The sequence below is a fragment of the Oryctolagus cuniculus genome, chromosome 10 (assembly GCF_964237555.1).
Source record: "Oryctolagus cuniculus chromosome 10, mOryCun1.1, whole genome shotgun sequence".
Classification (NCBI taxonomy): Eukaryota; Metazoa; Chordata; class Mammalia; order Lagomorpha; family Leporidae; genus Oryctolagus; species Oryctolagus cuniculus.
Window position 1 is genome coordinate 73,127,820 of NC_091441.1, and position 17,780 is coordinate 73,145,599.

Consider the following 17,780-nt stretch of genomic DNA (forward strand, 5'->3'; position numbering starts at 1 on the left):
TATGCTGCACTTACCAACTCCCAAGCTACAGAAATCCTGAAAGCTGTGTCTGCTAAACTAGCGTTACAGAACTCCTATATGCTGCTTTACCTGTATCCAAGGTACAGAACTCCCATAAGCTGTGTCTGCGACACTACGGTTACAGAACTCCCATTTACTACATTTACCTACTCACAAGCTACAAAATGCCTGTAAGCTGTTTGCTGCTACATTAGCGTTACATTTACCTACTCCCAAGCTACAGAACTCCTGTAAGCTGTGTCTGCTACACTAGGGTTACAGATCTACCATATGCTGCACTTACCAACTCCGAAGCTACAGAAATATACAGCTTTACACTGCATTTACCTGCTTCCAAGGTGCAGCAGTCCCATAAGCTCTGTCTGCAGCAATACGGTTGCAGAACTCCCATTTACTACATTTACCTACTCCCAAGCTACAAAACTCCTGTAAGCTGATTTCTGCTATACTAGTGTTACAGAGATGCCTTATGCTACATTTACCAACTCCCAAGCTACAGCCCTTCTGTAACTGTGTCTGCTACACTAGGGTTACAGAACTTCATATACTGAATTTACCTACTCCCAAGGTGCAGAACTCCTGTACGTTGTTGTCTGCAACACTAGGGTTACACAACTGCTATATACTGCATTTACCTGCTTCCAAGGTATAGTACTCCCGTAAGCTGTGTCTGCTGCAATACGGTTGCAGAACTCCCATTTACTACATTTACCTACTCCGAAGCTACAGAACTCCTATACGCTGTGTCTGCTAAACTAGTCTTACAGAACTCACACATGCTGCATTTTCCTTCTCCCAAGCTACAGACCTCTCGTCAACTCTGTCTGCTACACTACGGTTACAGAATTCCCATATGCTGCATTTGCCTACACCCAGGCGGCAGAACTCCCATAAGCTGTGTCTGCTACGCTAGGATAACAGAACTCCCATAAGCTGTGTCTGCTACACTAGGATAACAGAACTCCCATATGCTGTGTCTAATACACTAGAGTTACAGAACTCCTATTTATTGCATTTGCCTTCTCCCAAGCTTTAGACCTCCTGGAAGCTGTCTAATACACTAGAGTTACAGAAGTCTCATATCGTGCATTGACCTTCTCCCAAGCTACAGAACTCCCGAAAGCTGTGTCTGCTACAGTAGGGTTACAGAATTCCGAAATGCTGCATTTGCCTACACCCAGGCGGCAGAACTCCCATGAGCTGTGTCTGCTACACTAGGATAACAGAAGTCCCATAGGCTGCATTTGCCTACTTCCAAGCTACAGGACTCCCATAGGCTGTGTCGTCTACACTTGGGTTATAGACCTTCCATATGCTGCATTTACCTACTCTCAAGCTACGGATGCCCGTAAGCTGTGTCTGCTGCACTGGTGTTACAGAACTCCGTTTGAGTGAATTTACCAACTGCCACGCTACAAAACTCTCATAATCTGTACCTTCTCTAATAGGGTTACAGAAATTTTACATGCTGAATTCACATACTCCTAAGCTACAGAACTCCCGTAAGCTGTGTCTGCTTCATTGGGTTACAGATCTACCATCTGCTGCACTTACCTACTCCCAAGCTTCAGAAATCCCGTAAGCTCTATCTGCTAAACTAGCATTACCGAACACCTATATACTGCATTTACATGCTTCCAAGGTATAGCACTAACCTAAGCTCTGTCTGCTGCAATACGGTTACAGAACTCCCATTTTCTACATTTACCTACTCACAAGCTACAAAATTCCTCTAAGCTGATTTCTGCTACAATAGTGTTAGCTGCCATATGCTACTTTTACCCACTCCCAAGCTACAGAACTCCCGTAAGCTGTGTCTGCTACACTAGGGTTACAGAACTTCATATACTGAATTTACCTACTCCCAAGGTGCAGAACTTCTGCAACTTGTGTCTGCAACACTAGGGTTACACAACTGCTATATACCGCGTTTACCTGCTTCCAAGGTGCAGTACTGCCGTAAGCTCTGTCTGCTGCAATACGGTTGCAGAACTCCCTTTACTACATTTACCTACTCCGAAGCTAGAGAACTCCTATACGCTGCGTCTGCTAAACTAGTGTTACAGAACTCACATATGCTGCATTTTCCTTCTCCCTAGCTACGGACCTCTCGTCAACTCTGTCTGCTACACTGCAGTTATGGAATTCCCATATGCTGCTTTTGCCTACACCCAGGCGGCAGAACTCCCATAAGCTGTGTCTGCTACACTAGGATAACAGAACTCCCATACGCTGCATTTACCTACTTCCAAGCTACAGGACTCCCGTAGGCTGTGTCGTCTACACTTGGGTTATAGAACTTCCATATACTGCATTTACCTACTCCCAAGCTACAGATGCCCGTAAGCTGTGTCTGCTGCACTGGTGTTTCAGAACTCCGTTTGAGTGAATTTACCAACTGCCACGCTACAAAACTCTCATAATCTGTACCTTCTCTAATAGGTTACAGAAATTTTACATGCTGCATTTACCTACCCTGAATCCACAGAACTCCTGTGTGCTGTGTCTGCAACACTAGGGTTACAGATCTACCATATGCTGCACTTACCAACTCCCAAGCTACAGAAATCCTGAAAGCTGTGTCTGCTAAACTAGCGTTACAGAACTCCTATATGCTGCTTTACCTGTATCCAAGGTACAGAACTCCCATAAGCTGTGTCTGCGACACTACGGTTACAGAACTCCCATTTACTACATTTACCTACTCACAAGCTACAAAATGCCTGTAAGCTGTTTTCTGCTACATTAGCGTTACATTTACCTACTCCCAAGCTACAGAACTCCTGTAAGCTGTGTCTGCTACACTAGGGTTACAGATCTACCATATGCTGCACTTACCAACTCCGAAGCTACAGAAATATACAGCTTTACACTGCATTTACCTGCTTCCAAGGTGCAGCAGTCCCATAAGCTCTGTCTGCAGCAATACGGTTGCAGAACTCCCATTTACTACATTTACCTACTCCCAAGCTACAAAACTCCTGTAAGCTGATTTCTGCTATACTAGTGTTACAGAGATGCCTTATGCTACATTTACCAACTCCCAAGCTACAGCCCTTCTGTAACTGTGTCTGCTACACTAGGGTTACAGAACTTCATATACTGAATTTACCTACTCCCAAGGTGCAGAACTCCTGTACGTTGTTGTCTGCAACACTAGGGTTACACAACTGCTATATACTGCATTTACCTGCTTCCAAGGTATAGTACTCCCGTAAGCTGTGTCTGCTGCAATACGGTTGCAGAACTCCCATTTACTACATTTACCTACTCCGAAGCTACAGAACTCCTATACGCTGTGTCTGCTAAACTAGTCTTACAGAACTCACACATGCTGCATTTTCCTTCTCCCAAGCTACAGACCTCTCGTCAACTCTGTCTGCTACACTACGGTTACAGAATTCCCATATGCTGCATTTGCCTACACCCAGGCGGCAGAACTCCCATAAGCTGTGTCTGCTACGCTAGGATAACAGAACTCCCATAAGCTGTGTCTGCTACACTAGGATAACAGAACTCCCATATGCTGTGTCTAATACACTAGAGTTACAGAACTCCTATTTATTGCATTTGCCTTCTCCCAAGCTTTAGACCTCCTGGAAGCTGTCTAATACACTAGAGTTACAGAAGTCTCATATCGTGCATTGACCTTCTCCCAAGCTACAGAACTCCCGAAAGCTGTGTCTGCTACAGTAGGGTTACAGAATTCCGAAATGCTGCATTTGCCTACACCCAGGCGGCAGAACTCCCATGAGCTGTGTCTGCTACACTAGGATAACAGAAGTCCCATAGGCTGCATTTGCCTACTTCCAAGCTACAGGACTCCCATAGGCTGTGTCGTCTACACTTGGGTTATAGACCTTCCATATGCTGCATTTACCTACTCTCAAGCTACGGATGCCCGTAAGCTGTGTCTGTTGCACTGGTGTTACAGAACTCCGTTTGAGTGAATTTATCCAACTGCCACGCTACAAAACTCTCATAATCTGTACCTTCTCTAATAGGTTACAGAAATTTTACATGCTGCATTTACCTACCCTGAATCCACAGAACTCCTGTGTGCTGTGTCTGCAACACTAGGGTTACAGATCTACCATATGCTGCACTTACCAACTCCCAAGCTACAGAAATCCTGAAAGCTGTGTCTGCTAAACTAGCGTTACAGAACTCATATGCTGCTTTACCTGTATCAAAGGTACAGAACTCCCATAAGCTGTGTCTGCGACACTACGGTTACAGAACTCCCATTTACTACATTTACCTACTCACAAGCTACAGAACTCCTGTAAGCTGTGTCTGCTACACTAGGGTTACAGATCTACCATATGCACTTACCAACTCCGAAGCTACAGAAATATACAGCTTTACACTGCATTTACCTGCTTCCAAGGTGCAGCAGTCCCATAAGCTCTGTCTGCAGCAATACGGTTGCAGAACTCCCATTTACTACATTTACCTACTCCCAAGCTACAAAACTCCTGTAAGCTGATTTCTGCTATACTAGTGTTACAGAGATGCCTTATGCTACATTTACCAACTCCCAAGCTACAGCCCTTCTGTAACTGTGTCTGCTACACTAGGGTTACAGAACTTCATATACTGAATTTACCTACTCCCAAGGTGCAGAACTCCTGTACGTTGTTGTCTGCAACACTAGGGTTACACAACTGCTATATACTGCATTTACCTGCTTCCAAGGTATAGTACTCCCGTAAGCTGTGTCTGCTGCAATACGGTTGCAGAACTCCCATTTACTACATTTACCTACTCCGAAGCTACAGAACTCCTATACGCTGTGTCTGCTAAACTAGTCTTACAGAACTCACACATGCTGCATTTTCCTTCTCCCAAGCTACAGACCTCTCGTCAACTCTGTCTGCTACACTACGGTTACAGAATTCCCATATGCTGCATTTGCCTACACCCAGGCGGCAGAACTCCCATAAGCTGTGTCTGCTACGCTAGGATAACAGAACTCCCATAAGCTGTGTCTGCTACACTAGGATAACAGAACTCCCATATGCTGTGTCTAATACACTAGAGTTACAGAACTCCTATTTATTGCATTTGCCTTCTCCCAAGCTTTAGACCTCCTGGAAGCTGTCTAATACACTAGAGTTACAGAAGTCTCATATCGTGCATTGACCTTCTCCCAAGCTACAGAACTCCCGAAAGCTGTGTCTGCTACAGTAGGGTTACAGAATTCCGAAATGCTGCATTTGCCTACACCCAGGCGGCAGAACTCCCATGAGCTGTGTCTGCTACACTAGGATAACAGAAGTCCCATAGGCTGCATTTGCCTACTTCCAAGCTACAGGACTCCCATAGGCTGTGTCGTCTACACTTGGGTTATAGACCTTCCATATGCTGCATTTACCTACTCTCAAGCTACGGATGCCCGTAAGCTGTGTCTGCTGCACTGGTGTTACAGAACTCCGTTTGAGTGAATTTACCAACTGCCACGCTACAAAACTCTCATAATCTGTACCTTCTCTAATAGGGTTACAGAAATTTTACATGCTGAATTCACATACTCCTAAGCTACAGAACTCCCGTAAGCTGTGTCTGCTTCATTGGGTTACAGATCTACCATCTGCTGCACTTACCTACTCCCAAGCTTCAGAAATCCCGTAAGCTCTATCTGCTAAACTAGCATTACCGAACACCTATATACTGCATTTACATGCTTCCAAGGTATAGCACTAACCTAAGCTCTGTCTGCTGCAATACGGTTACAGAACTCCCATTTTCTACATTTACCTACTCACAAGCTACAAAATTCCTCTAAGCTGATTTCTGCTACAATAGTGTTAGCTGCCATATGCTACTTTTACCCACTCCCAAGCTACAGAACTCCCGTAAGCTGTGTCTGCTACACTAGGGTTACAGAACTTCATATACTGAATTTACCTACTCCCAAGGTGCAGAACTTCTGCAACTTGTGTCTGCAACACTAGGGTTACACAACTGCTATATACCGCGTTTACCTGCTTCCAAGGTGCAGTACTGCCGTAAGCTCTGTCTGCTGCAATACGGTTGCAGAACTCCCTTTACTACATTTACCTACTCCGAAGCTACAGAACTCCTATACGCTGCGTCTGCTAAACTAGTCTTACAGAACTCACATATGCTGCATTTTCCTTCTCCCTAGCTACGGACCTCTCGTCAACTCTGTCTGCTACACTGCAGTTATGGAATTCCCATATGCTGCTTTTGCCTACACCCAGGCGGCAGAACTCCCATAAGCTGTGTCTGCTACACTAGGATAACAGAACTCCCATACGCTGCATTTACCTACTTCCAAGCTACAGGACTCCCGTAGGCTGTGTCGTCTACACTTGGGTTATAGAACTTCCATATACTGCATTTACCTACTCCCAAGCTACAGATGCCCGTAAGCTGTGTCTGCTGCACTGGTGTTTCAGAACTCCGTTTGAGTGAATTTACCAACTGCCACGCTACAAAACTCTCATAATCTGTACCTTCTCTAATAGGTTACAGAAATTTTACATGCTGCATTTACCTACCCTGAATCCACAGAACTCCTGTGTGCTGTGTCTGCAACACTAGGGTTACAGATCTACCATATGCTGCACTTACCAACTCCCAAGCTACAGAAATCCTGAAAGCTGTGTCTGCTAAACTAGCGTTACAGAACTCCTATATGCTGCTTTACCTGTATCCAAGGTACAGAACTCCCATAAGCTGTGTCTGCGACACTACGGTTACAGAACTCCCATTTACTACATTTACCTACTCACAAGCTACAAAATGCCTGTAAGCTGTTTGCTGCTACATTAGCGTTACATTTACCTACTCCCAAGCTACAGAACTCCTGTAAGCTGTGTCTGCTACACTAGGGTTACAGATCTACCATATGCTGCACTTACCAACTCCGAAGCTACAGAAATATACAGCTTTACACTGCATTTACCTGCTTCCAAGGTGCAGCAGTCCCATAAGCTCTGTCTGCAGCAATACGGTTGCAGAACTCCCATTTACTACATTTACCTACTCCCAAGCTACAAAACTCCTGTAAGCTGATTTCTGCTATACTAGTGTTACAGAGATGCCTTATGCTACATTTACCAACTCCCAAGCTACAGCCCTTCTGTAACTGTGTCTGCTACACTAGGGTTACAGAACTTCATATACTGAATTTACCTACTCCCAAGGTGCAGAACTCCTGTACGTTGTTGTCTGCAACACTAGGGTTACACAACTGCTATATACTGCATTTACCTGCTTCCAAGGTATAGTACTCCCGTAAGCTGTGTCTGCTGCAATACGGTTGCAGAACTCCCATTTACTACATTTACCTACTCCGAAGCTACAGAACTCCTATACGCTGTGTCTGCTAAACTAGTCTTACAGAACTCACACATGCTGCATTTTCCTTCTCCCAAGCTACAGACCTCTCGTCAACTCTGTCTGCTACACTACGGTTACAGAATTCCCATATGCTGCATTTGCCTACACCCAGGCGGCAGAACTCCCATAAGCTGTGTCTGCTACGCTAGGATAACAGAACTCCCATATGCTGTGTCTAATACACTAGAGTTACAGAACTCCTATTTATTGCATTTGCCTTCTCCCAAGCTTTAGACCTCCTGGAAGCTGTCTAATACACTAGAGTTACAGAAGTCTCATATCGTGCATTGACCTTCTCCCAAGCTACAGAACTCCCGAAAGCTGTGTCTGCTACAGTAGGGTTACAGAATTCCGAAATGCTGCTTTTGCCTACACCCAGGCGGCAGAACTCCCATAAGCTGTGTCTGCTACACTAGGATAACAGAACTCCCATACGCTGCATTTACCTACTTCCAAGCTACAGGACTCCCGTAGGCTGTGTCGTCTACACTTGGGTTATAGAACTTCCATATACTGCATTTACCTACTCCCAAGCTACAGATGCCCGTAAGCTGTGTCTGCTGCACTGGTGTTTCAGAACTCCGTTTGAGTGAATTTACCAACTGCCACGCTACAAAACTCTCATAATCTGTACCTTCTCTAATAGGTTACAGAAATTTTACATGCTGCATTTACCTACCCTGAATCCACAGAACTCCTGTGTGCTGTGTCTGCAACACTAGGGTTACAGATCTACCATATGCTGCACTTACCAACTCCCAAGCTACAGAAATCCTGAAAGCTGTGTCTGCTAAACTAGCGTTACAGAACTCCTATATGCTGCTTTACCTGTATCCAAGGTACAGAACTCCCATAAGCTGTGTCTGCGACACTACGGTTACAGAACTCCCATTTACTACATTTACCTACTCACAAGCTACAAAATGCCTGTAAGCTGTTTGCTGCTACATTAGCGTTACATTTACCTACTCCCAAGCTACAGAACTCCTGTAAGCTGTGTCTGCTACACTAGGGTTACAGATCTACCATATGCTGCACTTACCAACTCCGAAGCTACAGAAATATACAGCTTTACACTGCATTTACCTGCTTCCAAGGTGCAGCAGTCCCATAAGCTCTGTCTGCAGCAATACGGTTGCAGAACTCCCATTTACTACATTTACCTACTCCCAAGCTACAAAACTCCTGTAAGCTGATTTCTGCTATACTAGTGTTACAGAGATGCCTTATGCTACATTTACCAACTCCCAAGCTACAGCCCTTCTGTAACTGTGTCTGCTACACTAGGGTTACAGAACTTCATATACTGAATTTACCTACTCCCAAGGTGCAGAACTCCTGTACGTTGTTGTCTGCAACACTAGGGTTACACAACTGCTATATACTGCATTTACCTGCTTCCAAGGTATAGTACTCCCGTAAGCTGTGTCTGCTGCAATACGGTTGCAGAACTCCCATTTACTACATTTACCTACTCCGAAGCTACAGAACTCCTATACGCTGTGTCTGCTAAACTAGTCTTACAGAACTCACACATGCTGCATTTTCCTTCTCCCAAGCTACAGACCTCTCGTCAACTCTGTCTGCTACACTACGGTTACAGAATTCCCATATGCTGCATTTGCCTACACCCAGGCGGCAGAACTCCCATAAGCTGTGTCTGCTACGCTAGGATAACAGAACTCCCATATGCTGTGTCTAATACACTAGAGTTACAGAACTCCTATTTATTGCATTTGCCTTCTCCCAAGCTTTAGACCTCCTGGAAGCTGTCTAATACACTAGAGTTACAGAAGTCTCATATCGTGCATTGACCTTCTCCCAAGCTACAGAACTCCCGAAAGCTGTGTCTGCTACAGTAGGGTTACAGAATTCCGAAATGCTGCATTTGCCTACACCCAGGCGGCAGAACTCCCATGAGCTGTGTCTGCTACACTAGGATAACAGAAGTCCCATAGGCTGCATTTGCCTACTTCCAAGCTACAGGACTCCCATAGGCTGTGTCGTCTACACTTGGGTTATAGACCTTCCATATGCTGCATTTACCTACTCTCAAGCTACGGATGCCCGTAAGCTGTGTCTGCTGCACTGGTGTTACAGAACTCCGTTTGAGTGAATTTACCAACTGCCACGCTACAAAACTCTCATAATCTGTACCTTCTCTAATAGGGTTACAGAAATTTTACATGCTGAATTCACATACTCCTAAGCTACAGAACTCCCGTAAGCTGTGTCTGCTTCATTGGGTTACAGATCTACCATCTGCTGCACTTACCTACTCCCAAGCTTCAGAAATCCCGTAAGCTCTATCTGCTAAACTAGCATTACCGAACACCTATATACTGCATTTACATGCTTCCAAGGTATAGCACTAACCTAAGCTCTGTCTGCTGCAATACGGTTACAGAACTCCCATTTTCTACATTTACCTACTCACAAGCTACAAAATTCCTCTAAGCTGATTTCTGCTACAATAGTGTTAGCTGCCATATGCTACTTTTACCCACTCCCAAGCTACAGAACTCCCGTAAGCTGTGTCTGCTACACTAGGGTTACAGAACTTCATATACTGAATTTACCTACTCCCAAGGTGCAGAACTTCTGCAACTTGTGTCTGCAACACTAGGGTTACACAACTGCTATATACCGCGTTTACCTGCTTCCAAGGTGCAGTACTGCCGTAAGCTCTGTCTGCTGCAATACGGTTGCAGAACTCCCTTTACTACATTTACCTACTCCGAAGCTACAGAACTCCTATACGCTGCGTCTGCTAAACTAGTCTTACAGAACTCACATATGCTGCATTTTCCTTCTCCCTAGCTACGGACCTCTCGTCAACTCTGTCTGCTACACTGCAGTTATGGAATTCCCATATGCTGCTTTTGCCTACACCCAGGCGGCAGAACTCCCATAAGCTGTGTCTGCTACACTAGGATAACAGAACTCCCATACGCTGCATTTACCTACTTCCAAGCTACAGGACTCCCGTAGGCTGTGTCGTCTACACTTGGGTTATAGAACTTCCATATACTGCATTTACCTACTCCCAAGCTACAGATGCCCGTAAGCTGTGTCTGCTGCACTGGTGTTTCAGAACTCCGTTTGAGTGAATTTACCAACTGCCACGCTACAAAACTCTCATAATCTGTACCTTCTCTAATAGGTTACAGAAATTTTACATGCTGCATTTACCTACCCTGAATCCACAGAACTCCTGTGTGCTGTGTCTGCAACACTAGGGTTACAGATCTACCATATGCTGCACTTACCAACTCCCAAGCTACAGAAATCCTGAAAGCTGTGTCTGCTAAACTAGCGTTACAGAACTCCTATATGCTGCTTTACCTGTATCCAAGGTACAGAACTCCCATAAGCTGTGTCTGCGACACTACGGTTACAGAACTCCCATTTACTACATTTACCTACTCACAAGCTACAAAATGCCTGTAAGCTGTTTGCTGCTACATTAGCGTTACATTTACCTACTCCCAAGCTACAGAACTCCTGTAAGCTGTGTCTGCTACACTAGGGTTACAGATCTACCATATGCTGCACTTACCAACTCCGAAGCTACAGAAATATACAGCTTTACACTGCATTTACCTGCTTCCAAGGTGCAGCAGTCCCATAAGCTCTGTCTGCAGCAATACGGTTGCAGAACTCCCATTTACTACATTTACCTACTCCCAAGCTACAAAACTCCTGTAAGCTGATTTCTGCTATACTAGTGTTACAGAGATGCCTTATGCTACATTTACCAACTCCCAAGCTACAGCCCTTCTGTAACTGTGTCTGCTACACTAGGGTTACAGAACTTCATATACTGAATTTACCTACTCCCAAGGTGCAGAACTCCTGTACGTTGTTGTCTGCAACACTAGGGTTACACAACTGCTATATACTGCATTTACCTGCTTCCAAGGTATAGTACTCCCGTAAGCTGTGTCTGCTGCAATACGGTTGCAGAACTCCCATTTACTACATTTACCTACTCCGAAGCTACAGAACTCCTATACGCTGTGTCTGCTAAACTAGTCTTACAGAACTCACACATGCTGCATTTTCCTTCTCCCAAGCTACAGACCTCTCGTCAACTCTGTCTGCTACACTACGGTTACAGAATTCCCATATGCTGCATTTGCCTACACCCAGGCGGCAGAACTCCCATAAGCTGTGTCTGCTACGCTAGGATAACAGAACTCCCATAAGCTGTGTCTGCTACACTAGGATAACAGAACTCCCATATGCTGTGTCTAATACACTAGAGTTACAGAACTCCTATTTATTGCATTTGCCTTCTCCCAAGCTTTAGACCTCCTGGAAGCTGTCTAATACACTAGAGTTACAGAAGTCTCATATCGTGCATTGACCTTCTCCCAAGCTACAGAACTCCCGAAAGCTGTGTCTGCTACAGTAGGGTTACAGAATTCCGAAATGCTGCATTTGCCTACACCCAGGCGGCAGAACTCCCATGAGCTGTGTCTGCTACACTAGGATAACAGAAGTCCCATAGGCTGCATTTGCCTACTTCCAAGCTACAGGACTCCCATAGGCTGTGTCGTCTACACTTGGGTTATAGACCTTCCATATGCTGCATTTACCTACTCTCAAGCTACGGATGCCCGTAAGCTGTGTCTGCTGCACTGGTGTTACAGAACTCCGTTTGAGTGAATTTACCAACTGCCACGCTACAAAACTCTCATAATCTGTACCTTCTCTAATAGGGTTACAGAAATTTTACATGCTGAATTCACATACTCCTAAGCTACAGAACTCCCGTAAGCTGTGTCTGCTTCATTGGGTTACAGATCTACCATCTGCTGCACTTACCTACTCCCAAGCTTCAGAAATCCCGTAAGCTCTATCTGCTAAACTAGCATTACCGAACACCTATATACTGCATTTACATGCTTCCAAGGTATAGCACTAACCTAAGCTCTGTCTGCTGCAATACGGTTACAGAACTCCCATTTTCTACATTTACCTACTCACAAGCTACAAAATTCCTCTAAGCTGATTTCTGCTACAATAGTGTTAGCTGCCATATGCTACTTTTACCCACTCCCAAGCTACAGAACTCCCGTAAGCTGTGTCTGCTACACTAGGGTTACAGAACTTCATATACTGAATTTACCTACTCCCAAGGTGCAGAACTTCTGCAACTTGTGTCTGCAACACTAGGGTTACACAACTGCTATATACCGCGTTTACCTGCTTCCAAGGTGCAGTACTGCCGTAAGCTCTGTCTGCTGCAATACGGTTGCAGAACTCCCTTTACTACATTTACCTACTCCGAAGCTAGAGAACTCCTATACGCTGCGTCTGCTAAACTAGTGTTACAGAACTCACATATGCTGCATTTTCCTTCTCCCTAGCTACGGACCTCTCGTCAACTCTGTCTGCTACACTGCAGTTATGGAATTCCCATATGCTGCTTTTGCCTACACCCAGGCGGCAGAACTCCCATAAGCTGTGTCTGCTACACTAGGATAACAGAACTCCCATACGCTGCATTTACCTACTTCCAAGCTACAGGACTCCCGTAGGCTGTGTCGTCTACACTTGGGTTATAGAACTTCCATATACTGCATTTACCTACTCCCAAGCTACAGATGCCCGTAAGCTGTGTCTGCTGCACTGGTGTTTCAGAACTCCGTTTGAGTGAATTTACCAACTGCCACGCTACAAAACTCTCATAATCTGTACCTTCTCTAATAGGTTACAGAAATTTTACATGCTGCATTTACCTACCCTGAATCCACAGAACTCCTGTGTGCTGTGTCTGCAACACTAGGGTTACAGATCTACCATATGCTGCACTTACCAACTCCCAAGCTACAGAAATCCTGAAAGCTGTGTCTGCTAAACTAGCGTTACAGAACTCCTATATGCTGCTTTACCTGTATCCAAGGTACAGAACTCCCATAAGCTGTGTCTGCGACACTACGGTTACAGAACTCCCATTTACTACATTTACCTACTCACAAGCTACAAAATGCCTGTAAGCTGTTTTCTGCTACATTAGCGTTACATTTACCTACTCCCAAGCTACAGAACTCCTGTAAGCTGTGTCTGCTACACTAGGGTTACAGATCTACCATATGCTGCACTTACCAACTCCGAAGCTACAGAAATATACAGCTTTACACTGCATTTACCTGCTTCCAAGGTGCAGCAGTCCCATAAGCTCTGTCTGCAGCAATACGGTTGCAGAACTCCCATTTACTACATTTACCTACTCCCAAGCTACAAAACTCCTGTAAGCTGATTTCTGCTATACTAGTGTTACAGAGATGCCTTATGCTACATTTACCAACTCCCAAGCTACAGCCCTTCTGTAACTGTGTCTGCTACACTAGGGTTACAGAACTTCATATACTGAATTTACCTACTCCCAAGGTGCAGAACTCCTGTACGTTGTTGTCTGCAACACTAGGGTTACACAACTGCTATATACTGCATTTACCTGCTTCCAAGGTATAGTACTCCCGTAAGCTGTGTCTGCTGCAATACGGTTGCAGAACTCCCATTTACTACATTTACCTACTCCGAAGCTACAGAACTCCTATACGCTGTGTCTGCTAAACTAGTCTTACAGAACTCACACATGCTGCATTTTCCTTCTCCCAAGCTACAGACCTCTCGTCAACTCTGTCTGCTACACTACGGTTACAGAATTCCCATATGCTGCATTTGCCTACACCCAGGCGGCAGAACTCCCATAAGCTGTGTCTGCTACGCTAGGATAACAGAACTCCCATAAGCTGTGTCTGCTACACTAGGATAACAGAACTCCCATATGCTGTGTCTAATACACTAGAGTTACAGAACTCCTATTTATTGCATTTGCCTTCTCCCAAGCTTTAGACCTCCTGGAAGCTGTCTAATACACTAGAGTTACAGAAGTCTCATATCGTGCATTGACCTTCTCCCAAGCTACAGAACTCCCGAAAGCTGTGTCTGCTACAGTAGGGTTACAGAATTCCGAAATGCTGCATTTGCCTACACCCAGGCGGCAGAACTCCCATGAGCTGTGTCTGCTACACTAGGATAACAGAAGTCCCATAGGCTGCATTTGCCTACTTCCAAGCTACAGGACTCCCATAGGCTGTGTCGTCTACACTTGGGTTATAGACCTTCCATATGCTGCATTTACCTACTCTCAAGCTACGGATGCCCGTAAGCTGTGTCTGCTGCACTGGTGTTACAGAACTCCGTTTGAGTGAATTTACCAACTGCCACGCTACAAAACTCTCATAATCTGTACCTTCTCTAATAGGGTTACAGAAATTTTACATGCTGAATTCACATACTCCTAAGCTACAGAACTCCCGTAAGCTGTGTCTGCTTCATTGGGTTACAGATCTACCATCTGCTGCACTTACCTACTCCCAAGCTTCAGAAATCCCGTAAGCTCTATCTGCTAAACTAGCATTACCGAACACCTATATACTGCATTTACATGCTTCCAAGGTATAGCACTAACCTAAGCTCTGTCTGCTGCAATACGGTTACAGAACTCCCATTTTCTACATTTACCTACTCACAAGCTACAAAATTCCTCTAAGCTGATTTCTGCTACAATAGTGTTAGCTGCCATATGCTACTTTTACCCACTCCCAAGCTACAGAACTCCCGTAAGCTGTGTCTGCTACACTAGGGTTACAGAACTTCATATACTGAATTTACCTACTCCCAAGGTGCAGAACTTCTGCAACTTGTGTCTGCAACACTAGGGTTACACAACTGCTATATACCGCGTTTACCTGCTTCCAAGGTGCAGTACTGCCGTAAGCTCTGTCTGCTGCAATACGGTTGCAGAACTCCCTTTACTACATTTACCTACTCCGAAGCTACAGAACTCCTATACGCTGCGTCTGCTAAACTAGTGTTACAGAACTCACATATGCTGCATTTTCCTTCTCCCTAGCTACGGACCTCTCGTCAACTCTGTCTGCTACACTGCAGTTATGGAATTCCCATATGCTGCTTTTGCCTACACCCAGGCGGCAGAACTCCCATAAGCTGTGTCTGCTACACTAGGATAACAGAACTCCCATACGCTGCATTTACCTACTTCCAAGCTACAGGACTCCCGTAGGCTGTGTCGTCTACACTTGGGTTATAGAACTTCCATATACTGCATTTACCTACTCCCAAGCTACAGATGCCCGTAAGCTGTGTCTGCTGCACTGGTGTTTCAGAACTCCGTTTGAGTGAATTTACCAACTGCCACGCTACAAAACTCTCATAATCTGTACCTTCTCTAATAGGTTACAGAAATTTTACATGCTGCATTTACCTACCCTGAATCCACAGAACTCCTGTGTGCTGTGTCTGCAACACTAGGGTTACAGATCTACCATATGCTGCACTTACCAACTCCCAAGCTACAGAAATCCTGAAAGCTGTGTCTGCTAAACTAGCGTTACAGAACTCCTATATGCTGCTTTACCTGTATCCAAGGTACAGAACTCCCATAAGCTGTGTCTGCGACACTACGGTTACAGAACTCCCATTTACTACATTTACCTACTCACAAGCTACAAAATGCCTGTAAGCTGTTTTCTGCTACATTAGCGTTACATTTACCTACTCCCAAGCTACAGAACTCCTGTAAGCTGTGTCTGCTACACTAGGGTTACAGATCTACCATATGCTGCACTTACCAACTCCGAAGCTACAGAAATATACAGCTTTACACTGCATTTACCTGCTTCCAAGGTGCAGCAGTCCCATAAGCTCTGTCTGCAGCAATACGGTTGCAGAACTCCCATTTACTACATTTACCTACTCCCAAGCTACAAAACTCCTGTAAGCTGATTTCTGCTATACTAGTGTTACAGAGATGCCTTATGCTACATTTACCAACTCCCAAGCTACAGCCCTTCTGTAACTGTGTCTGCTACACTAGGGTTACAGAACTTCATATACTGAATTTACCTACTCCCAAGGTGCAGAACTCCTGTACGTTGTTGTCTGCAACACTAGGGTTACACAACTGCTATATACTGCATTTACCTGCTTCCAAGGTATAGTACTCCCGTAAGCTGTGTCTGCTGCAATACGGTTGCAGAACTCCCATTTACTACATTTACCTACTCCGAAGCTACAGAACTCCTATACGCTGTGTCTGCTAAACTAGTCTTACAGAACTCACACATGCTGCATTTTCCTTCTCCCAAGCTACAGACCTCTCGTCAACTCTGTCTGCTACACTACGGTTACAGAATTCCCATATGCTGCATTTGCCTACACCCAGGCGGCAGAACTCCCATAAGCTGTGTCTGCTACGCTAGGATAACAGAACTCCCATAAGCTGTGTCTGCTACACTAGGATAACAGAACTCCCATATGCTGTGTCTAATACACTAGAGTTACAGAACTCCTATTTATTGCATTTGCCTTCTCCCAAGCTTTAGACCTCCTGGAAGCTGTCGAATACACTAGAGTTACAGAAGTCTCATATCGTGCATTGACCTTCTCCCAAGCTACAGAACTCCCGAAAGCTGTGTCTGCTACAGTAGGGTTACAGAATTCCGAAATGCTGCATTTGCTTACACCCAGGCGGCAGAACTCCCATGAGCTGTGTCTGCTACACTAGGATAACAGAAGTCCCATAGGCTGCATTTGCCTACTTCCAAGCTACAGGACTCCCATAGGCTGTGTCGTCTACACTTGGGTTATAGACCTTCCATATGCTGCATTTACCTACTCTCAAGCTACGGATGCCCGTAAGCTGTGTCTGCTGCACTGGTGTTACAGAACTCCGTTTGAGTGAATTTACCAACTGCCACGCTGCAAAACTCTCATAATCTGTACCTTCTCTAATAGGGTTACAGAAATTTTACATGCTGAATTCACATACTCCTAAGCTACAGAACTCCCGTAAGCTGTGTCTGCTTCATTGGGTTACAGATCTACCATCTGCTGCACTTACCTACTCCCAAGCTTCAGAAATCCCGTAAGCTCTATCTGCTAAACTAGCATTACCGAACACCTATATACTGCATTTACATGCTTCCAAGGTATAGCACTAACCTAAGCTCTGTCTGCTGCAATACGGTTACAGAACTCCCATTTTCTACATTTACCTACTCACAAGCTACAAAATTCCTCTAAGCTGATTTCTGCTACAATAGTGTTAGCTGCCATATGCTACTTTTACCCACTCCCAAGCTACAGAACTCCCGTAAGCTGTGTCTGCTACACTAGGGTTACAGAACTTCATATACTGAATTTACCTACTCCCAAGGTGCAGAACTTCTGCAACTTGTGTCTGCAACACTAGGGTTACACAACTGCTATATACCGCGTTTACCTGCTTCCAAGGTGCAGTACTGCCGTAAGCTCTGTCTGCTGCAATACGGTTGCAGAACTCCCTTTAC